General features: G+C 36.9%; 1 pseudogene; it reads right to left on the bottom strand.

The window, feature by feature from the left end:
- Positions 1-6,382: 6,382 nt before the first annotated feature.
- LOC109216521 lies at positions 6,383-15,097 on the bottom strand (annotated as a pseudogene).
- Between the last annotated feature and the right edge of the window lie 816 nt (positions 15,098-15,913).

Genomic DNA, 15,913 nt, shown 5'->3' with positions numbered 1-15,913 from the left:
CTTCTAGCTATGTTCCCTACAATTTTGCCAACGTATTCTCTACTGATCGTGAGCACTTTAGATGCCGTAATTCTCTCTCGAGCAACTACAACAATTTACTAGACATATTCTTTCGAACTACACTTGTTGGCTTTATCTAACCGCTCATTATGACCACGTCAAGGCTTTGTTATTTCTAAGCCTACCTTTAAACCCGCTGTATTGATTTCTCACATACGTTAGGAGTGACGTTGTTCAACAACCACCTAAATATGTATCCTTTCTCAAGCAACACATAATAAATAGGCACAATCAATCGATGGCCATTCAATCAACAATAATAAACACGTAGTTGAACAAGTAGAGAACTCCAACAACTCAATTATATAAAAATATAACAAGAATTTATCCTACAAAAGGTTGTATCAAAATCCTAGATAACAAATTAGTTATTCATAATAGTATGTAAAACTACAATACTAAAAGTCATAACCAACAACGAAAAATAGGAAGAGGAAGGAAAAACTCGTTGAAGAATTCCCCGCCATGCTCCTATTATGTCTCTGCCTCTTTAGGTCGAATCTCTGTTAAAAATATGTCCAACCTCCTTAAAATATCATTTTTCCATGTATATATACCAAGTAGGGTCTGAACCAAATAATTATACCTTCTCCTACGCGAAAAAGGACAATTTTCCAGGTCTGCACGCCGCGGTCGCGGTCCGGGCGCGGTCCAAGCGCGGTATTTACCCAGTGTCTGCCTCAGTCCGCGTCCAGGTCCGCGGTCGTGGTTTTGACCGCGTTTTCACCCTGTTTCGTTTAAAATTTGGAAAAACCTAAAACATAAATATTGTAGCTCTTTGAGTTAGTTTTCCAACCATATATTGTGGAGCACAAATGAAGTTCTGAGCAAAAAGTTATGTGCATTTTACTAGACAGTGTGCAATATACCTACTCAATCTTTATTTTATTGCTCTATCATCCGTTGATCCCCGAATACGATCCCGGCTTAATTCGTTAGGCTTTTACTCAGACTTCAAAGCTCCAAATCACTTGAATTCATTCCATAACATCTATATAGCTCGGAATCACTCCTACAAGGCATAAAACACAAATTTGTTTTTGAAGACCCATTTTGTGCCAATTACTGATTTGTCCTTGGGTCTTGGTACTAGATGCCAAACTTGACTCCTTTCAAATTTGTTGAGTTCATCTTGCATTGAATTTACCCAGTCTGCATCTTGCAAAACCTCAGCAACATTTTTAGGTTCTATAAAAGATAAGAAAGCATCAAAATCACAGAGATTTTTTAATGAAGATCTGGTTTTGATTATAGAGGTTGGATCGGTGATTATGTTCTCAATGGGATGGGAACTTTGATACTTGTAAGATTTCACAACTAACTGGTTTCCTCTTGATGTTCCTTCAATGTTTTGTTGTTGTGGAATAGGTTCATGGACAGGTTCCCTTGAGGTTTTAGAATCATTTCCTCTTTGTTCTATTCCCCTGTCATGGTGCGCTGGGTGGAAGAACTTGTTCCATCATCTGTTCCTTCCTCCAGTGCAACTTTAGTCTGGGCTATGGTTTCGTTTGAGTTTCTTACCAGCCTAATTTCTTAATCATCATGTTCCCTCCTCTCAGAAAGAATGTTAGTTTTATCAAAAACCACATGAACACTTTCTTCTACTCACATAGTTCTTTTGTTATAGACCTTATAAGCTTTGCTATGTGAAGAATACCCCAAGAATACTCCCTCATCACTTCTGAGATCAAACTTACCTAGGGAGTCTTTACCATTATTGTGGCATCCATTTTCTTCTCCATGTAGCATGCAGTATTAACAGCTTCTGCCTAGAAGCTATGGGGCAGTTTACTAGAAATAAGCGTCCTAGCCATATCTTCAAGTGTCCTATTCTTTCTTTCAACTACTCCATTTTGTTGTGGAGTCCTAGGAGCAGAAAAATTATGATCCGTGCCATGCTCATCACAAAATTCAGCAAACTTAGCATTTTCAAATTTAGTGTCGTGATCAGACCTAATTGATGCAAGTTGATTTTCTAGTTGTTTCTGAGTTTTGCTAACAAAAGAAGTGAAAAAAACAATGTCCAAGTAAACCTGGAGTACATCAACAAGCACCATCACATATCTTTTACCACCTCCGCTTAATGTTCTCATTGGACAACAGAGATCCATATGGACCAATTCCATTCCTGGTGGTGCTTACTACTTTCTTGCATTTAAAAGAGGATCTTACCTGCTTCCCTCTTGCACAAGCCTCACAAAATTTGTCTTCCTTGAACTTGATGTTAGGAAATCCCATCACCAGGTCCTTGGAGACTAATTTGTTGAGTTGACTCAGACTTGTATGTCCAAGTCTCTTGTGCCAAAGAATGGGATCATTGTCCAACACACTTAAGCAAGTGAGTTCATTTTCTGAAAGTGTGGACAGATCTACAATATAAATATTATTCACTCTTTTTCCCTGCAAAACAATCTTGTCAGTGGTAAGATTTATCACAAAATATTTGGTAGAGGTGAATGCTACCAAGTTACTTCTATCACACAGTTGTGATACACTGATTAGACTGTATTTTAGGCCATCTATCAAGTAGACATTCTCAATAGAGTGAGAATCAGTCTTACCTACCTTTCCAACCCCAATGATCTCACCTTTCTTCCCATTTCCAAAGGAGACATTACCTCCTTTGAGGCCCTCAAGTGAAAGGAACCTCATGTGCATTGAGCAGCCACTATTCATGTACTATATTTGGCTGCTCCCCTTCACTTGGACCTGCAAAAGGAAATCGGGGTTAGTCTTAGGAACCCAAACTAGTTTGGGTCCCTTTCTATAGGCAAAAGGATGAATCCAATTCTTTTTAGCCCAATTTGGTAGCCTATTCTTCCCTGAACAAATTCTTTATTCTTTTGGCTTGCCTTTTCTTTTGCATTGCATTCACTTTTATAGTGACTTGTTTTACCATAGTGTGTACAAATCTTGTTCTCATGAAGTGCAAGGTACTTGCTTTTGGGATCCCATTTAGGTGGTAGATTCCCAAAGCCAAGTCCTCTTCTATTGCTACTATAATGTTCCTGTAGCCATGAAAGTGCATCGGAGGACCTGTTCCATTTACAAGTTCTGTCTAGTTCATGCTTGACCTTGTCTAGATCCTCCTTCAAAATTCTTACCTGCTCATCCTTCTTATACAACTCATCTTTTAGTGTACCTAATTTTCTTCTAGAGTGAGTTGTGTTCAATCAACTGTCTTCTTACTTGTTTCTAATTTCAGTTTTAGGTTTTCAGATCTAAGTTCTAGGATATTTGCTTCAAATGCATGAACCTGGTTCTTTAAAGCCGTATTTTCACTTACAGTTTCACTAACCCTGAGTTCCAGGTTCTTACACTTTGCTTTCAAATCACACATTCCTTAGATAGTTGTTCCTTTTCAGTGTTTACATCCTCAGAATCAGTAGTGAATCTAGAAGTAACTCAGATAGCCTTTCTTTAGACAAAAAATTAATCTTGTCTTTGAGATGAATTACACTTACCTCAGATTCCTCATCAGATTCTCCAATGGCCATAAGTGCTTGTTCATCTCCATCTTCATCATCTGAGCTTTCTCCCCAAGCAGCAACCTTAGCCTTTGTTGATCCTTTGTTCTTCTTGGGTGGAACCTGTTCCTTCTTCCTGTTTCATCGTTCGGCTCTTTCCTTATTCCATTTATTTCCCATTGAGGGCAGTTTTTGATGTAGTTTTTAGTCTTCCCACACTTGTAGCAACCCTCATTGTTTGTTGTAGCTTCCACTTCTTGAAGGACCCTTTCCTCTCATTAGGTACTTCTTGAAGTCCTTTGTGATCATAGCTATTTCATCATCTTCTAGTTCAGAACCTTCAGTGATTCTGAGTGCCAGGCTCCTTTCCTTCTTAGGTACATCCATCTTCACGGTTTGCCTTCTAAGTTCATAAGCAGTGAGATTTTCAATTAGCTTATCAAACTTAAGAGTGGCAATGTTCATTGATTCCTAAATGACAGTGATTTTGCTCTCCCAAGTGACTAGTAGACCCTTGTCAAAATCTTCTCAACTCTGTCTTCTTCAGGAATAATCCTTCCAAGAGACTTACGTCCATTTGTCAGTGTGGTGAACCTTGTATACATCTCTTGGATGGTTTCCCCTTATTTCATGGTAAAATTCTCATATTGAGAATATAGTAGTGTTCCTCTGGACCTCTTCACTTGAGGTGTTTCTTCATGAGCCACTTGCAAAGTGTCCCAAATTTCCTAAGCAGTGGTATAGCTTTGAATTCTGTTGTACTCATCTGGACCAAGTCCACACACAAGTCATTTCTTGTCCTTAGCATTCTTCTCCCATTTCCTCAAGTCCCCAGCAGTGCAGTCAGCTCTTGTTTTCGGCACATCTACTCCTTCAGCATTTTTCTTCATAGTAGCCAGGGGACCATCAGTGACAATGTCCCATAGCTCATAGTCCTCTCCTATGATGTGGTTTCTCATTCTGTTTTTCCACCAGGAGTAGTACTGGCCATTGAAGAGTGGTGGCCTAGCAGTGGATTGTCCTTCCCGATTTCCAGGTGGTGCACTCATCTTGATCTTCTTCTAAGATGCTAGCTTCTTCAAGATAAACCCGCTCTGATACCAATTAATGTTTTAACTTCAATACCACACAAGAGGGGGGCCTGTGATTTGTGTGGTGTCCAATATTTCGCCTAAACTACTTATGGAAGGACATAGTTCTTCTAAGTGTTCCTTAACTTACTATTGCTAAAATAGTAAATGCGGAAAGTAAAGAACACAAGTACTTTACGTGGAAAACACCTAGCTCAAAAGGTGAAAAAACCACGACCCACTTCTCAGTAGGATTTTCCCAAACTCTCCACTAAATCACTGAGCCAAAAATTGTATTTACAAAATATTTTCCACATAACTTGAATCCCGTTGTGGCAAACAACCTCTAACTGTTGCGACAACTTCAAGATAACTCTAACTTGAATACTCTAAGTACCTATTACAATTGCCTCTAGAGAATGCTGAAAGGTACAATATGAAAATACCAACTACAATTGAACTGGAATAAAAGACAGATACTTGGAACTGGTTCTTCTATCTGGTTCATGTAACTTCAGATTTGCACACTTGAATCACACACGAACTGCTTGCAAAATGCCTTGCTATTTTGCTCTCAATTCGCGTTTAACTTCTGCTTTTGTGCATACCTGTAAAATAAGAACATCTTGCAATATATAGAGTTAGATGAAGAAATAACTAGAGTTCTAATGTTACTCTTCCTTGGTGGAAGAGTTCTAGTTGATCTCAACTTGTAACTCCTCCCTTATCTTGAATAGTGTTCTCTTTGAGTAAGAAGTCATTCTCCTTATCAATTATGCAACCTTTTCGATCAGGTACCAAGTTAAGCTTATGTCCTTCACGTGCATCCCACATGCTCGAATCTGCCGTGTCTATGCACACAAGGGGTGGACCTAGTTCATGCCTGAGCTTCCTTTGTCAATCTTCAAAACAAACCTACACTTGGGCCAACACACTGGTAGTATTCTTATAAAAGGAAAAATATTCTTCCCCTGATCATAACTGAAATTTGCTTCCTTTGTTACCTATATCTATAACTTGTGGAATTGAAATGCATTGGAGCCAAACCTTTTAAGTTCTGTGCTATAACTTTCAGAACCATATAATATGCGTTCAGATGAGAAAATGAGAGTACCGTGGAGGAGATGATTTGACACTATTTGGAAGATCTCGTTTCTTATTCTTTTTGGTGGCTGGTCATCCATAATAAAATAGATATGCATGAGATATATTTCTGTTAAACTAAGGACAAGCAAAGCTAGTAAAGCAGTCTATATACGTGCGTTCTAAGAACTTTTATAATATCTCATTTCAAAAACTAAACCAAACAAAGAAAATTAACTAATAGGAAAATCTCTCATTTCTTCCTTTGGGTCGGTGGCTCATGATAAAACAGATAGGCGTGGGGTGTGTTTTTGTTAAACTATGAACATGCAAAGCTAGTAAACCAGTCTGAAGATGCATTTTAGAAACTTTTTGAGTCTCCCTTTCAAACAATTAAAAATTAAACCAAATAAAGAAATTACCAAAATGGGAAAAGAAAGATGAAGTCATGAAGCAGAGGATCTTACAAGCGGTATTCCAGTAGAAATGGAAGTACTTAGACAAATAGTATGTGAAGAAGCAAACGTGACATTAAACTATTGCAAGTACTTAGACAAATAGTATGTGAAAAATATTTCTTCTTATTATGCACTAATCACAAACAATGATACACTGCCTAGCTACAAAATCAAAAGACTGAATTTGACCATAATTTGTAATCATAATTGTTAAATTCTCAGAAGAAAATCATAAAAAAGTTGATCATTTTCGCCAGGAATTGTGACAATTATGATCATGAGGCGTCCATTGAAACGTCAATGTCGTCTCATTTGTAGTGGCACTCATAAACCTCTTCCAATCATGAATCACTGCTATCAAATCAGCCATTTTGGCACTAATTCCCCGGCAACAGTTGGAATGAACAGTCACAACGGCCCTAACATCCTTACTATTTTGACAGAACCCGCTAAAATAAATAGTGTCTAAGAACCTCACTTTAAGCCCCAAGTATCGGAACAATGCTATGGATTTGTTGTTTGATCTGATCATGTAGAATCCTGTGTTAATAGGGTTTGCGTCAGAACATTGGTCGCCTTAATTTGTTCAGGCTCAACTAATTTGGGAATGGATTTCTTAGCCATAATACATTAGTGTCCTGGTCAGCACCAAATTAAAGAAGTAGTCAGCTAATTAATGGAGTCTGACAAATATAGTTTTGAATGAATAATACCTGTAATGAATGCATATGGGATTGTGTTAATAATTTCAAGTACTACTAATTAGCAAAAAAATAAAAAGTTACACGTATAACTTTGTTTACCGTGAAATGGTAATAACAATTAAATTTGTTAATGGAACTCTAAAAATACGTGACCTATTTTTATGTTAGTGGTGGAGCAGTTGATGCTGTGAGTGTGTAGTTTGAGCGTGAGACGCGAGCTAAAATAAAGTAGTAATCGAACCGAGAGATAGCCGTTCGGGGCCTCGAGCTGGTCGATTTGGGGCCTCGAGGTCGAATTTCGAGCTCGGGCTCGAGCTATCGGGGAAGGGCTAACAGATGCAATAATATTAAATGAGGCTCTTTATAGCCAATGATAGGCAATAAACAAGCCATGAAAATGGAACAAGTATGAAAATAATCGGATAGAACCAACAGTGTCGAGAGAGTATCTTAGAGAGAAAGAGAGAGAGTTATCATATATTTCATATAGAGCCTTTTGGAGCAACATCCATCCTCTACAAAATAGTGAAAATTCCCTTTATATAGAAGGGAAGAAGTTTATACGGTAAGGCACACATTAGCTGTAAAGGTGTGGAGATGGGACGACTGAACTAACGCCTCGAGTAGGGCTCAGAATAGCCTGGCTATGCTTTTGACAGACTTAGCCGCGACAGATTTTAGCTGTGTCTTGGGAACTCCTATTTCAGCCTTAGCCCCGATCGATATACTCCCAAGGCCGGGTGCCGATGGGCCCCGAGGAAGAAAACTCGAGCGCATCTTTGCAGCCTCGAGGCTTTGAGTCGACCTTCCGAAATGCTTAAAAGACGGGAAATTGGACCCTCCGATTTTGCCGTATACAAACTTAAATCCTGTAAATTCATGGTCTGGTTTTCAACCTAAAAGCCTTCCAATTTCCAATGTAATATGAACGTACCGTGAAGATGAAGTTGTAACCTCGCTTAAGAACATCACCTAAGAACAAATTAAAGTTCTTCTCCACATCATTTTGATAAAATCTTCAGACATGTACAGTTTCTCTCCGACGACATCAACACCGCCGGTTTGGAGCTTGTAGCAATGGAGCCCCAAAAACTTACACCCTCTGTACGACGTCTGATCAATCGCAACTATCAACAGGTGTTTGATTAACTCCCCAGTGCTTTCTCCAAGCCAAAAACCATCCAAGAAAATATCCAGCATCGGCTTATCTCCCTCTACGTATGCTTTATTTATAACAGTAACTATTACCGTCTTGTCCTCCGTTGCTGCTCCGGCCAAAGCTAATTCAAGGTCATCTCCATAGGTTTTTATGTAAGAAAGATTGTTTATTACATTTGAAGGTTGGCATATGGAGTTTCGCAGAGGAAAGAGAGCTAAATTACCGCTTCTACATGAAGAGCTGATGAGGAGAATAAGCAGCAAACCAAAGGTTAGTAGTGCATACAGAATATATATAGTGACTGTAGTTTTTGATGGGGTTCTTTGTTGGGTTTTATATATTTAATTATATTAAATACTTAAAAGAGGGTGAATAAGAAACGGAAGAAAATGAAATTTTTTAGTGAAATTTTAAATTTTACCCCCTTGGCAAAGGGACATTGTCCATATTGGAAGAGGAAAAGGTTTTTGATGTGTATATAAACAATTGCTCTTCTTCTAGCTCATAAAGAGTTGAGAAGAAGGCAAGCCTCGCGCCGCCGCCGTCGTCGCTCGGCTCGGCTCTGGCTTCGGCTCCAGATTTGGTCAAATGATCGATTGATTAATTTTTGGACCAAATTTATTTGTTAATAGTCAAATATTAACAGAAATGTTATTAAATATTTGTTTTAATAACAGAATATTAATATTAAAATAAATATTAATATTAAATCCAATTCAGTTATCCAAATTTCAGTTTTCTGTTTTTGTAACAAAAAATTAACTACCCTTCAATTTTCCCTCTTTATTGGTGAGTAAATAGCTATTTATGTTATGGCATTTATACTGTGGCCGTTTTGCATAAATAGCCATTCTGAAGAGTTGCACCTCTTCAGATTCCAGCCCAACTTTGGCTATAAATACAAGGTTATTCTGCTTAGAATTTCCATACGATTTTCTGAGTTTCTCCTCCTTCTTCTGCATAGTTTTAACATCAAACAAAGCAATAGTAAGTGTGATTTGCTACCGAACTTTGTGTTCGCTGAAACACTGGGGTTTTAAGTACCACTACACCAGTGTGTAATTCGTTCTATTATGGGAGGAAATAATCCATAACCTTGAGTACTAGGAGGGGATTAAATTCCTTAAGGAAACACTGTGAATTCAGTGGGCTCGAATTAATTTCTATCTCTTTACATTTTCTGTTTATATATATCTATTATTCTGCTTTGTTTTTTTCAGAATTAGTTTACAAATACAGTTTACTAACATTCTTAAAATCCATTGTCAGAACGCACGAGGGACTCTAGTTGTGTGGCAGATTAATGCTCCAACTTACATTGTTCTTGACATTGTTCTACTACTGTTTAGTTTGTTCAACTACATATATAGTGCGGAATCCGAGTGGCTTACTAATCTATTATTCTGTTCAAATTGGAGAAAGAAATATGTTCAAATTGTGTTTATCAATAGACATTAATTCATAGTATCTTTTAGTAACTAATTCAATATCTTATAAATGCCATGTGAATAGTACCGCGTGATAGAACTTCATTACACTTTTACACTAACTAGTTTTAGTATACGTGCGTTGCACATGTATATGGTGTCTATCAAATAAAAATATATTCATTAACGTTAAAATAAAATATAATATTTGTTTAAATGATGAAAATAATTTTTCTAGCACTAACATAATAATTATATTCAATATCTTCTTAACATGCATAGATGATGAATTAAGTTAAATCAGTTGTATATTATTGGTAATGATACATATCTTATAATATGATATACAAATATAGTAAATTGTGTCTCACCTGACTTTTCTTTATGAATACATTTTATCATCTACGATTTAATCCTTATTTCTTAAAGTTTGCATTTCAACTAATTTAATTATTAATATTGTAACTGATTTTATTTTATATTCTGATTTCTTTTAATTCAAATACTTAATTTCTAAAAGCGATAATTCGCTTTTTGGGATTCAAATTATTAATATTTGCTCCTACCATAAATTAAATAATTAATTCTAAATATATTTTTATCCCAAAAGTTCTCTTGTCAAATGATAAAAAATCGAACTTTTGCATTTTATGTTTATCGTAGTGTTAGTAAATGACTTTTATCAATTACTTTTCTTTCTCTCTTTCTCTTGTTATTATTAAATATTTTTGTTATTATTTTTTCCAATTATGTTTAACATCTATATTAATATTTATATCTAAGTAAATTAATGATCGAAGAATAAAACTAATAATCAGTGGACCAATATTACATAGACTACTCATAGCATTTATATGTTAATTACTGATTTGCGATAAAGGTTAAAGTAAATCTCCTCTTTCTTTAAGCTTTATTTTTATTTTATTTACATCATAATTGTTCACCTAAAATTTAGCACAATTGTACAATCTCTTCTGTACTATAAAATATTCAATTGTAGAAAAATCATACGGAAAAAGATTTGGTGTTACTTAATTATACTTTAAATATAAAATTTATATAACGTAAACTTCAATGATTTTAAAGTCCTAATTATAAGGACTTCTTACTCAATTCAAATAAAGAAAAATTTAATAAGTAATAAATCTGATTTAATTTAAAACTCCTAAATATTAGCTAGGAGAATAATCAAATAATTGTTTTGTCTAGTATAAATTCTATTTTACAAGGGTAAAAAAAGCGAACGATGGATGGACTCTGCCAACTTTGAAATTTCAAGACTTCCTGATGGTACGATTTTGTTTTTTAAATTATAGGAAAACAAAATTAAAATTTAGAAGTTTCAAATATATTAGTTTAGCTAAATCTAGTTACAAGTTTACCTTATATGGTTTTAGCAGAATTTAATCTTTTAAAGGATATAAAAGTTGGTCAAATAAGGAAATAAATAATAATAATAATAATTTTATCCAATGTGAAATTTATTTTAAAGGATAAAAAGATTAACAATTCATGTTGGGATTTCGTGCTACTCCAGATCAATGATTAGATAAAATTAAAAATTATATAAAATATTATTAAATAATATATTTGATTTATAAAAACAAAAATAACAACAACAACAACATACCCAGTATTATCTCACACCGCGGGGTCTGGGGAGGGTAGTTTGACGCAGATCTTACCCTACCTTGTGAGGATAGAGAGGTTGTTTCCAATAGACCCTCGATATAAATATATATATATTTTTTTTAAAAAGAACGAATATCTCTCTACTCTTCTAGACACGACGGATATAAGACATTTATAATTTATCAAGCATCCTCGCTTGTATGTCATTCTAGCAATAGGATTATATTTATGATTAATAATGCCAATTAAAAGAAGACAATTATCGAGTTTAGTTTATATAGATGTCAAGTCATTAATATACATGTCAAAAAGAAGGCTGTTTTAAAGTGATCTCAGTTTCTGTTAGTAATCGAAAAAAAGATTATCGTATTAGAAACTACATGTTGCTGTAACCAAGTTCATGTGGATCAATATCGGCTCACCCTCGTTCGAACTTACTGCGCAACAAATTATACCAAATTTATCACTCATCAACAAATATACTTATTTAATCAAAACGAAATATATAATCCTATAATACTTTACAAATATTCAAAAGTTGAAGAAATTGTGCCATTCAAGTAAAGATATAATTGAGCTTCTGAATAGTGGTTTATTTAATTTATACATAAAAATTAAATTAAAGACTACAATCAAAAATATTTCTTGAAAAAAATAAAAACTACAATAGAAGTTTGGCCTAAAAGGATGAATATAAACTGTCCCCAGGGGAAACAGATGAGATCCTATTGCGATATTTACATGTACGAATTTTAATTTACTTAACCAATGGAAACTCTAAGCAAACCTCATAAGTTGGCACTTGGCAGAAATATTATTTCTCCATTAATTAGAGATTTTGTAAAAAATAGCATTATAATGTGTAGAACAAATGGATATAAAAATAACTTAGTGAAGATCATACATGAAGTAATGTCACTGCAACAAAAAAATAGACAAGTACTGAATCAATCTAAAAAATATTTTTAAAGCAAGAGAAATTAATTTTAATATACATATAAAGCCCGCCTTTATAGATTTGAAACCTAAATAAAAATATTGCATATTACAATTTTATTTTGGTATCGATAAAAAAAAACTACAAGATAGAAAATCAAAAAAAGTTATTTTGCAAGTCCTTATCTTGATCTTAGGTGTGTGAATTCGACTGGAGCATTGCCAAGCAACCGAAAGACATGTCGTTTGCAACAACAAGCAAGTAAAATGTATAGAGCAATTGAAAAAGAATTTCATAAATTGGATAACAAAAATATGCAAAGAACAGGTTTAGTACCTATCTGATGAACGAAAGTAAGTCTCCATCCCCAAATAGTGAATACTATATGGATCATCATGCTCTAGCAAATCACCTTGGGTTCACTCGGCGGAGATGCGCAAAAGTTCATATAATAAACGGAGGCAACTCCATCAAATACCATTGAAACAATGAGTCCCTCGAAAACAAATTTCTTTTATATAACTTGTTTCTATTAAGGGTACGTGCAAAACTTAAATATAAGGAAATTATAATAAAGAAAGTTAGGTATGAATGTACGTGCAGGTTAGGATTCTTACACGGTTAAAATAAGAAAAATATTTAATAGCTAAAATTTTATTTGATTTCATACTCCTAGTTATAAGGAAAACAATTACATGACTATTTTATCTAGTGTGAATTTTATTTTTTAAGGGTAAAAAAGACTAACGACATTTCGCTAAAGGCCTTCGTGCTTTTAATAAATATAGATAATATTTAAATTAAATATCATTTGAATGTACCACGTGGAATTCTTTAGTTTCATGTTAAAGTTCTGGCGAAAGATTTAGAGTCAAACAAACTTGACTTTCCTCTCATAGGAAAACAAGATATTTTATGTAGGGAGCGAAAGCTTTTTCTCATTATTTATATAGTGTTATTGCGAAAGGGCACCGGCAATTACTAGAGATGATTGCTTCCATTACTATAACATAAATCACTTTATTTTCCTGTAGGTGCTCCAAACACGATGTGGGTAAAAACCTCAGAAATGTATTACTTGTCAAATATAGTGCTATGAGTCAATTATTTACTTTGACTATTTGGATTTGGGGATTACTAATAACACGTAGGATGGCTCACCAAAACGTAACATAGGTGTTAAGGAGTCATCTCGACGTCTTATGACGCGAGGTCACATGCTAAAGAGCCTCAAGAGAATTACCTGGATTACTACAATTGAGGATCAAGAAGTCATTCTGTTGGAAGATAAGCTAAATGGCGTGGAAATGCTTAACAAGTATTTTGACGTGCTTGTAATGATGTTGAAGGATGATCAACAACATACCCAGTATTATCTCATACCGTGGGATTTGGGGAGGGTATTGTGTATGCATACCTACCCTACCTTGTGAGGATAGAGATGTTGTTTCCAATGGAGCCTCGGCTCAGGAAAGCATAAACACCACATTAATGAAAATATAGACAAGAAAGGACAATACCAAAAAGCCATATAAAAGCAGAATAAAAACAACAAGATAGCGGGGTGATCAACAATGAAAGAAAATAACAGTTCGTCATAAAAACCTACTACCAACAGAAAGCGAGACTGGGTGCCAATAAAACTGTTATGAACACCCTAGACTACCTACTCTACTACCCTAATCCACGACCTCCATAGCTTCCTATCAAGGGTATGTCCTCGGTCAGCTGAAGCTGCGTCATATCTTGCCTAATCACCTCTCCCCACCTCTTCTTTGGCCTACCTCTACCTCTCCGTAGGCCCTCCAATGTCAACCTTTCACACCTCCTCACCGGGGCATCTGTGCTCCTCCTCCTCACATGACCAAACAACCCAAGCCGCGCTTCCCGCATCTTGTCCTCAATAGGGTCCACACCCACCTTGTCATGAATAACTTCATTTCTGATCCTATCTAACCTGGTGTGCCCACACATCCATCTCAACATCCTCATCTCTGCTACCTTCCTCTTCTGTACATGAGCGATCTTGACTGGCCAACACTCAGCCCCATACAACATCGTTGGTCTGACCACTACTCTTTAGAGCTTACCTTTAAGTTTCGATGGCACCTTCTTATCACACAAAACACCGGAAGTGAGTCTCCATTTCATCCATCCCGCCCAATACGAAGCGCGATATTTTCATCAATCTCCTCATCCCCCTAATTAATAGACCAAGTTACTTAAAACATCCTCTCCTAGGGATGACCTGCGAATCCAGCCTCACCCCCTTCCCTCCTTGAGTCTCGCCACTAAACATACACTCTAAGTATTCTGTCTTGGTCCTACTCAACTTGAAATCTTTAGACTCCAAGATCTGCCTCCATGCCTCTAATTGCGCGCACACACCATCCACGTCTCATCAATCAATAAAATATCATCTACAAATATACAGCATGCACCATGGCACCTCCCCTTGGATGTGGTGCGTCAGTACGTCCATCGCCAGAGCAAACAAAAAAGGGCTAAGTGTCGACCCCTCATGCAACCCCATCATAACCGGAAAATGGTCCGAGTCCCCATCCACCATCCTCACTCGGGTCTTTGCTCCATCATACATGTCCTTAATCAACCTAACGTAGGCAACATGTACACCTCTAGCCTCCAAATATCTCCACAAAACCTATCTCGGAACTTTATCGTAAGCCTTTTCTAAGTCGATGATCACTATATGCGGTCCTTCTTTCTCTCCCTATACTGCTCCACCAATCTCCTAATAAGGTAGATGGCTTCTGTAGTCGAACGCCCGGCATAAACCCGAGCTGGTTCTCGAAAATAGACACACTCCTCCTCACCCTAAGCTCTACCGCTCTCTCCAGACTTTCATAGTATGGCTAAGTAGCTTGATACCCTGATGGTTATTGCAAATTTGGATATCACCCTTGTTCTTGTATACAGGAGCCACCGTGCTCCACATCCACTCTTGGAGCAACTTTTTTGTTATAAAAATAACATTAAATAACCTAGTGAGCCACTCCAAGCCTGCTTTGCTCGCACTCTTCCAAAACTCCACCGGGATTTGATCTGGCCCAGTCGCTTTGCCCCTGCTCATCTTACGCATAGCCCCCTCAACTTCATCAACTCTAATCCGCCTACAATACCCAAGGTCGCAACGACTCCCGGAGAGTTCCTAATCACCCAATACAATGCTCCTGTCCTCCTCCTCGTTCAAGAGACTATAGAAGTAGGTCTGCCATCTCTGACGGATAAGCCCCTCATCCAACAAAACTCTACCTTCTTCGTCCTTGACGCACTTCAGTTGATCCAAGTCACGCACCTTGGCTAACCTTAACAACCTTTTATCCCCACCTCGGCCCCGGAGTTCCTCATACAAACGACTAAAAAATGCAGTCTTGGCTGTCATAACTGCTAGCTTTGCCTCTTTCTTAGCCAACTTATAATAATCCCTATTCGTCCTCCTCTTCTCCTCCTCGTCTAATCTCTCCACTAGCTTCAGATACACTGCTTTCTTAGTTTCCACTTTCCTTACACCTCTCCATTCCACCACCAGTCTCCCTTGTGACTACTAGAGTAACCCTTTGAGACCCCTAATACCTCTCTTGCGGCTTCCCTAATGCACTGCGTAGTCGTGGTCCACATAGCGCTTGCGTCCCCATCACTTCTCCAAGCCCCAATAGTCAACAGCTTGACCTACAACTCCTGCGCTTTAGCTTCCGTCAAGGCTCCCCACTTGATCCTATATTGGTTATACATCGCCCTCTTCCTCGGGATCTCAAGATCCATGACCAAGGTTCTCACTCGGGATGACCTTGCAATCCGTTCAAAGACCTCTACCAGACTTTCCTACAGAGTAAATAATCAATCTGAGTCTCGGCCACCGAACTCCGGAAGGTGACCAAGTTCTCCCTCTTCTTCG

This window comes from Nicotiana attenuata, unplaced genomic scaffold (genome assembly GCF_001879085.1).
Source record: "Nicotiana attenuata strain UT unplaced genomic scaffold, NIATTr2, whole genome shotgun sequence".
In the NCBI taxonomy this organism is placed as follows: Eukaryota; Viridiplantae; Streptophyta; class Magnoliopsida; order Solanales; family Solanaceae; genus Nicotiana; species Nicotiana attenuata.
The sequence above is the reverse complement of the archived record's forward strand: the minus strand, read 5'-3'. Positions and strand labels throughout refer to the sequence as shown.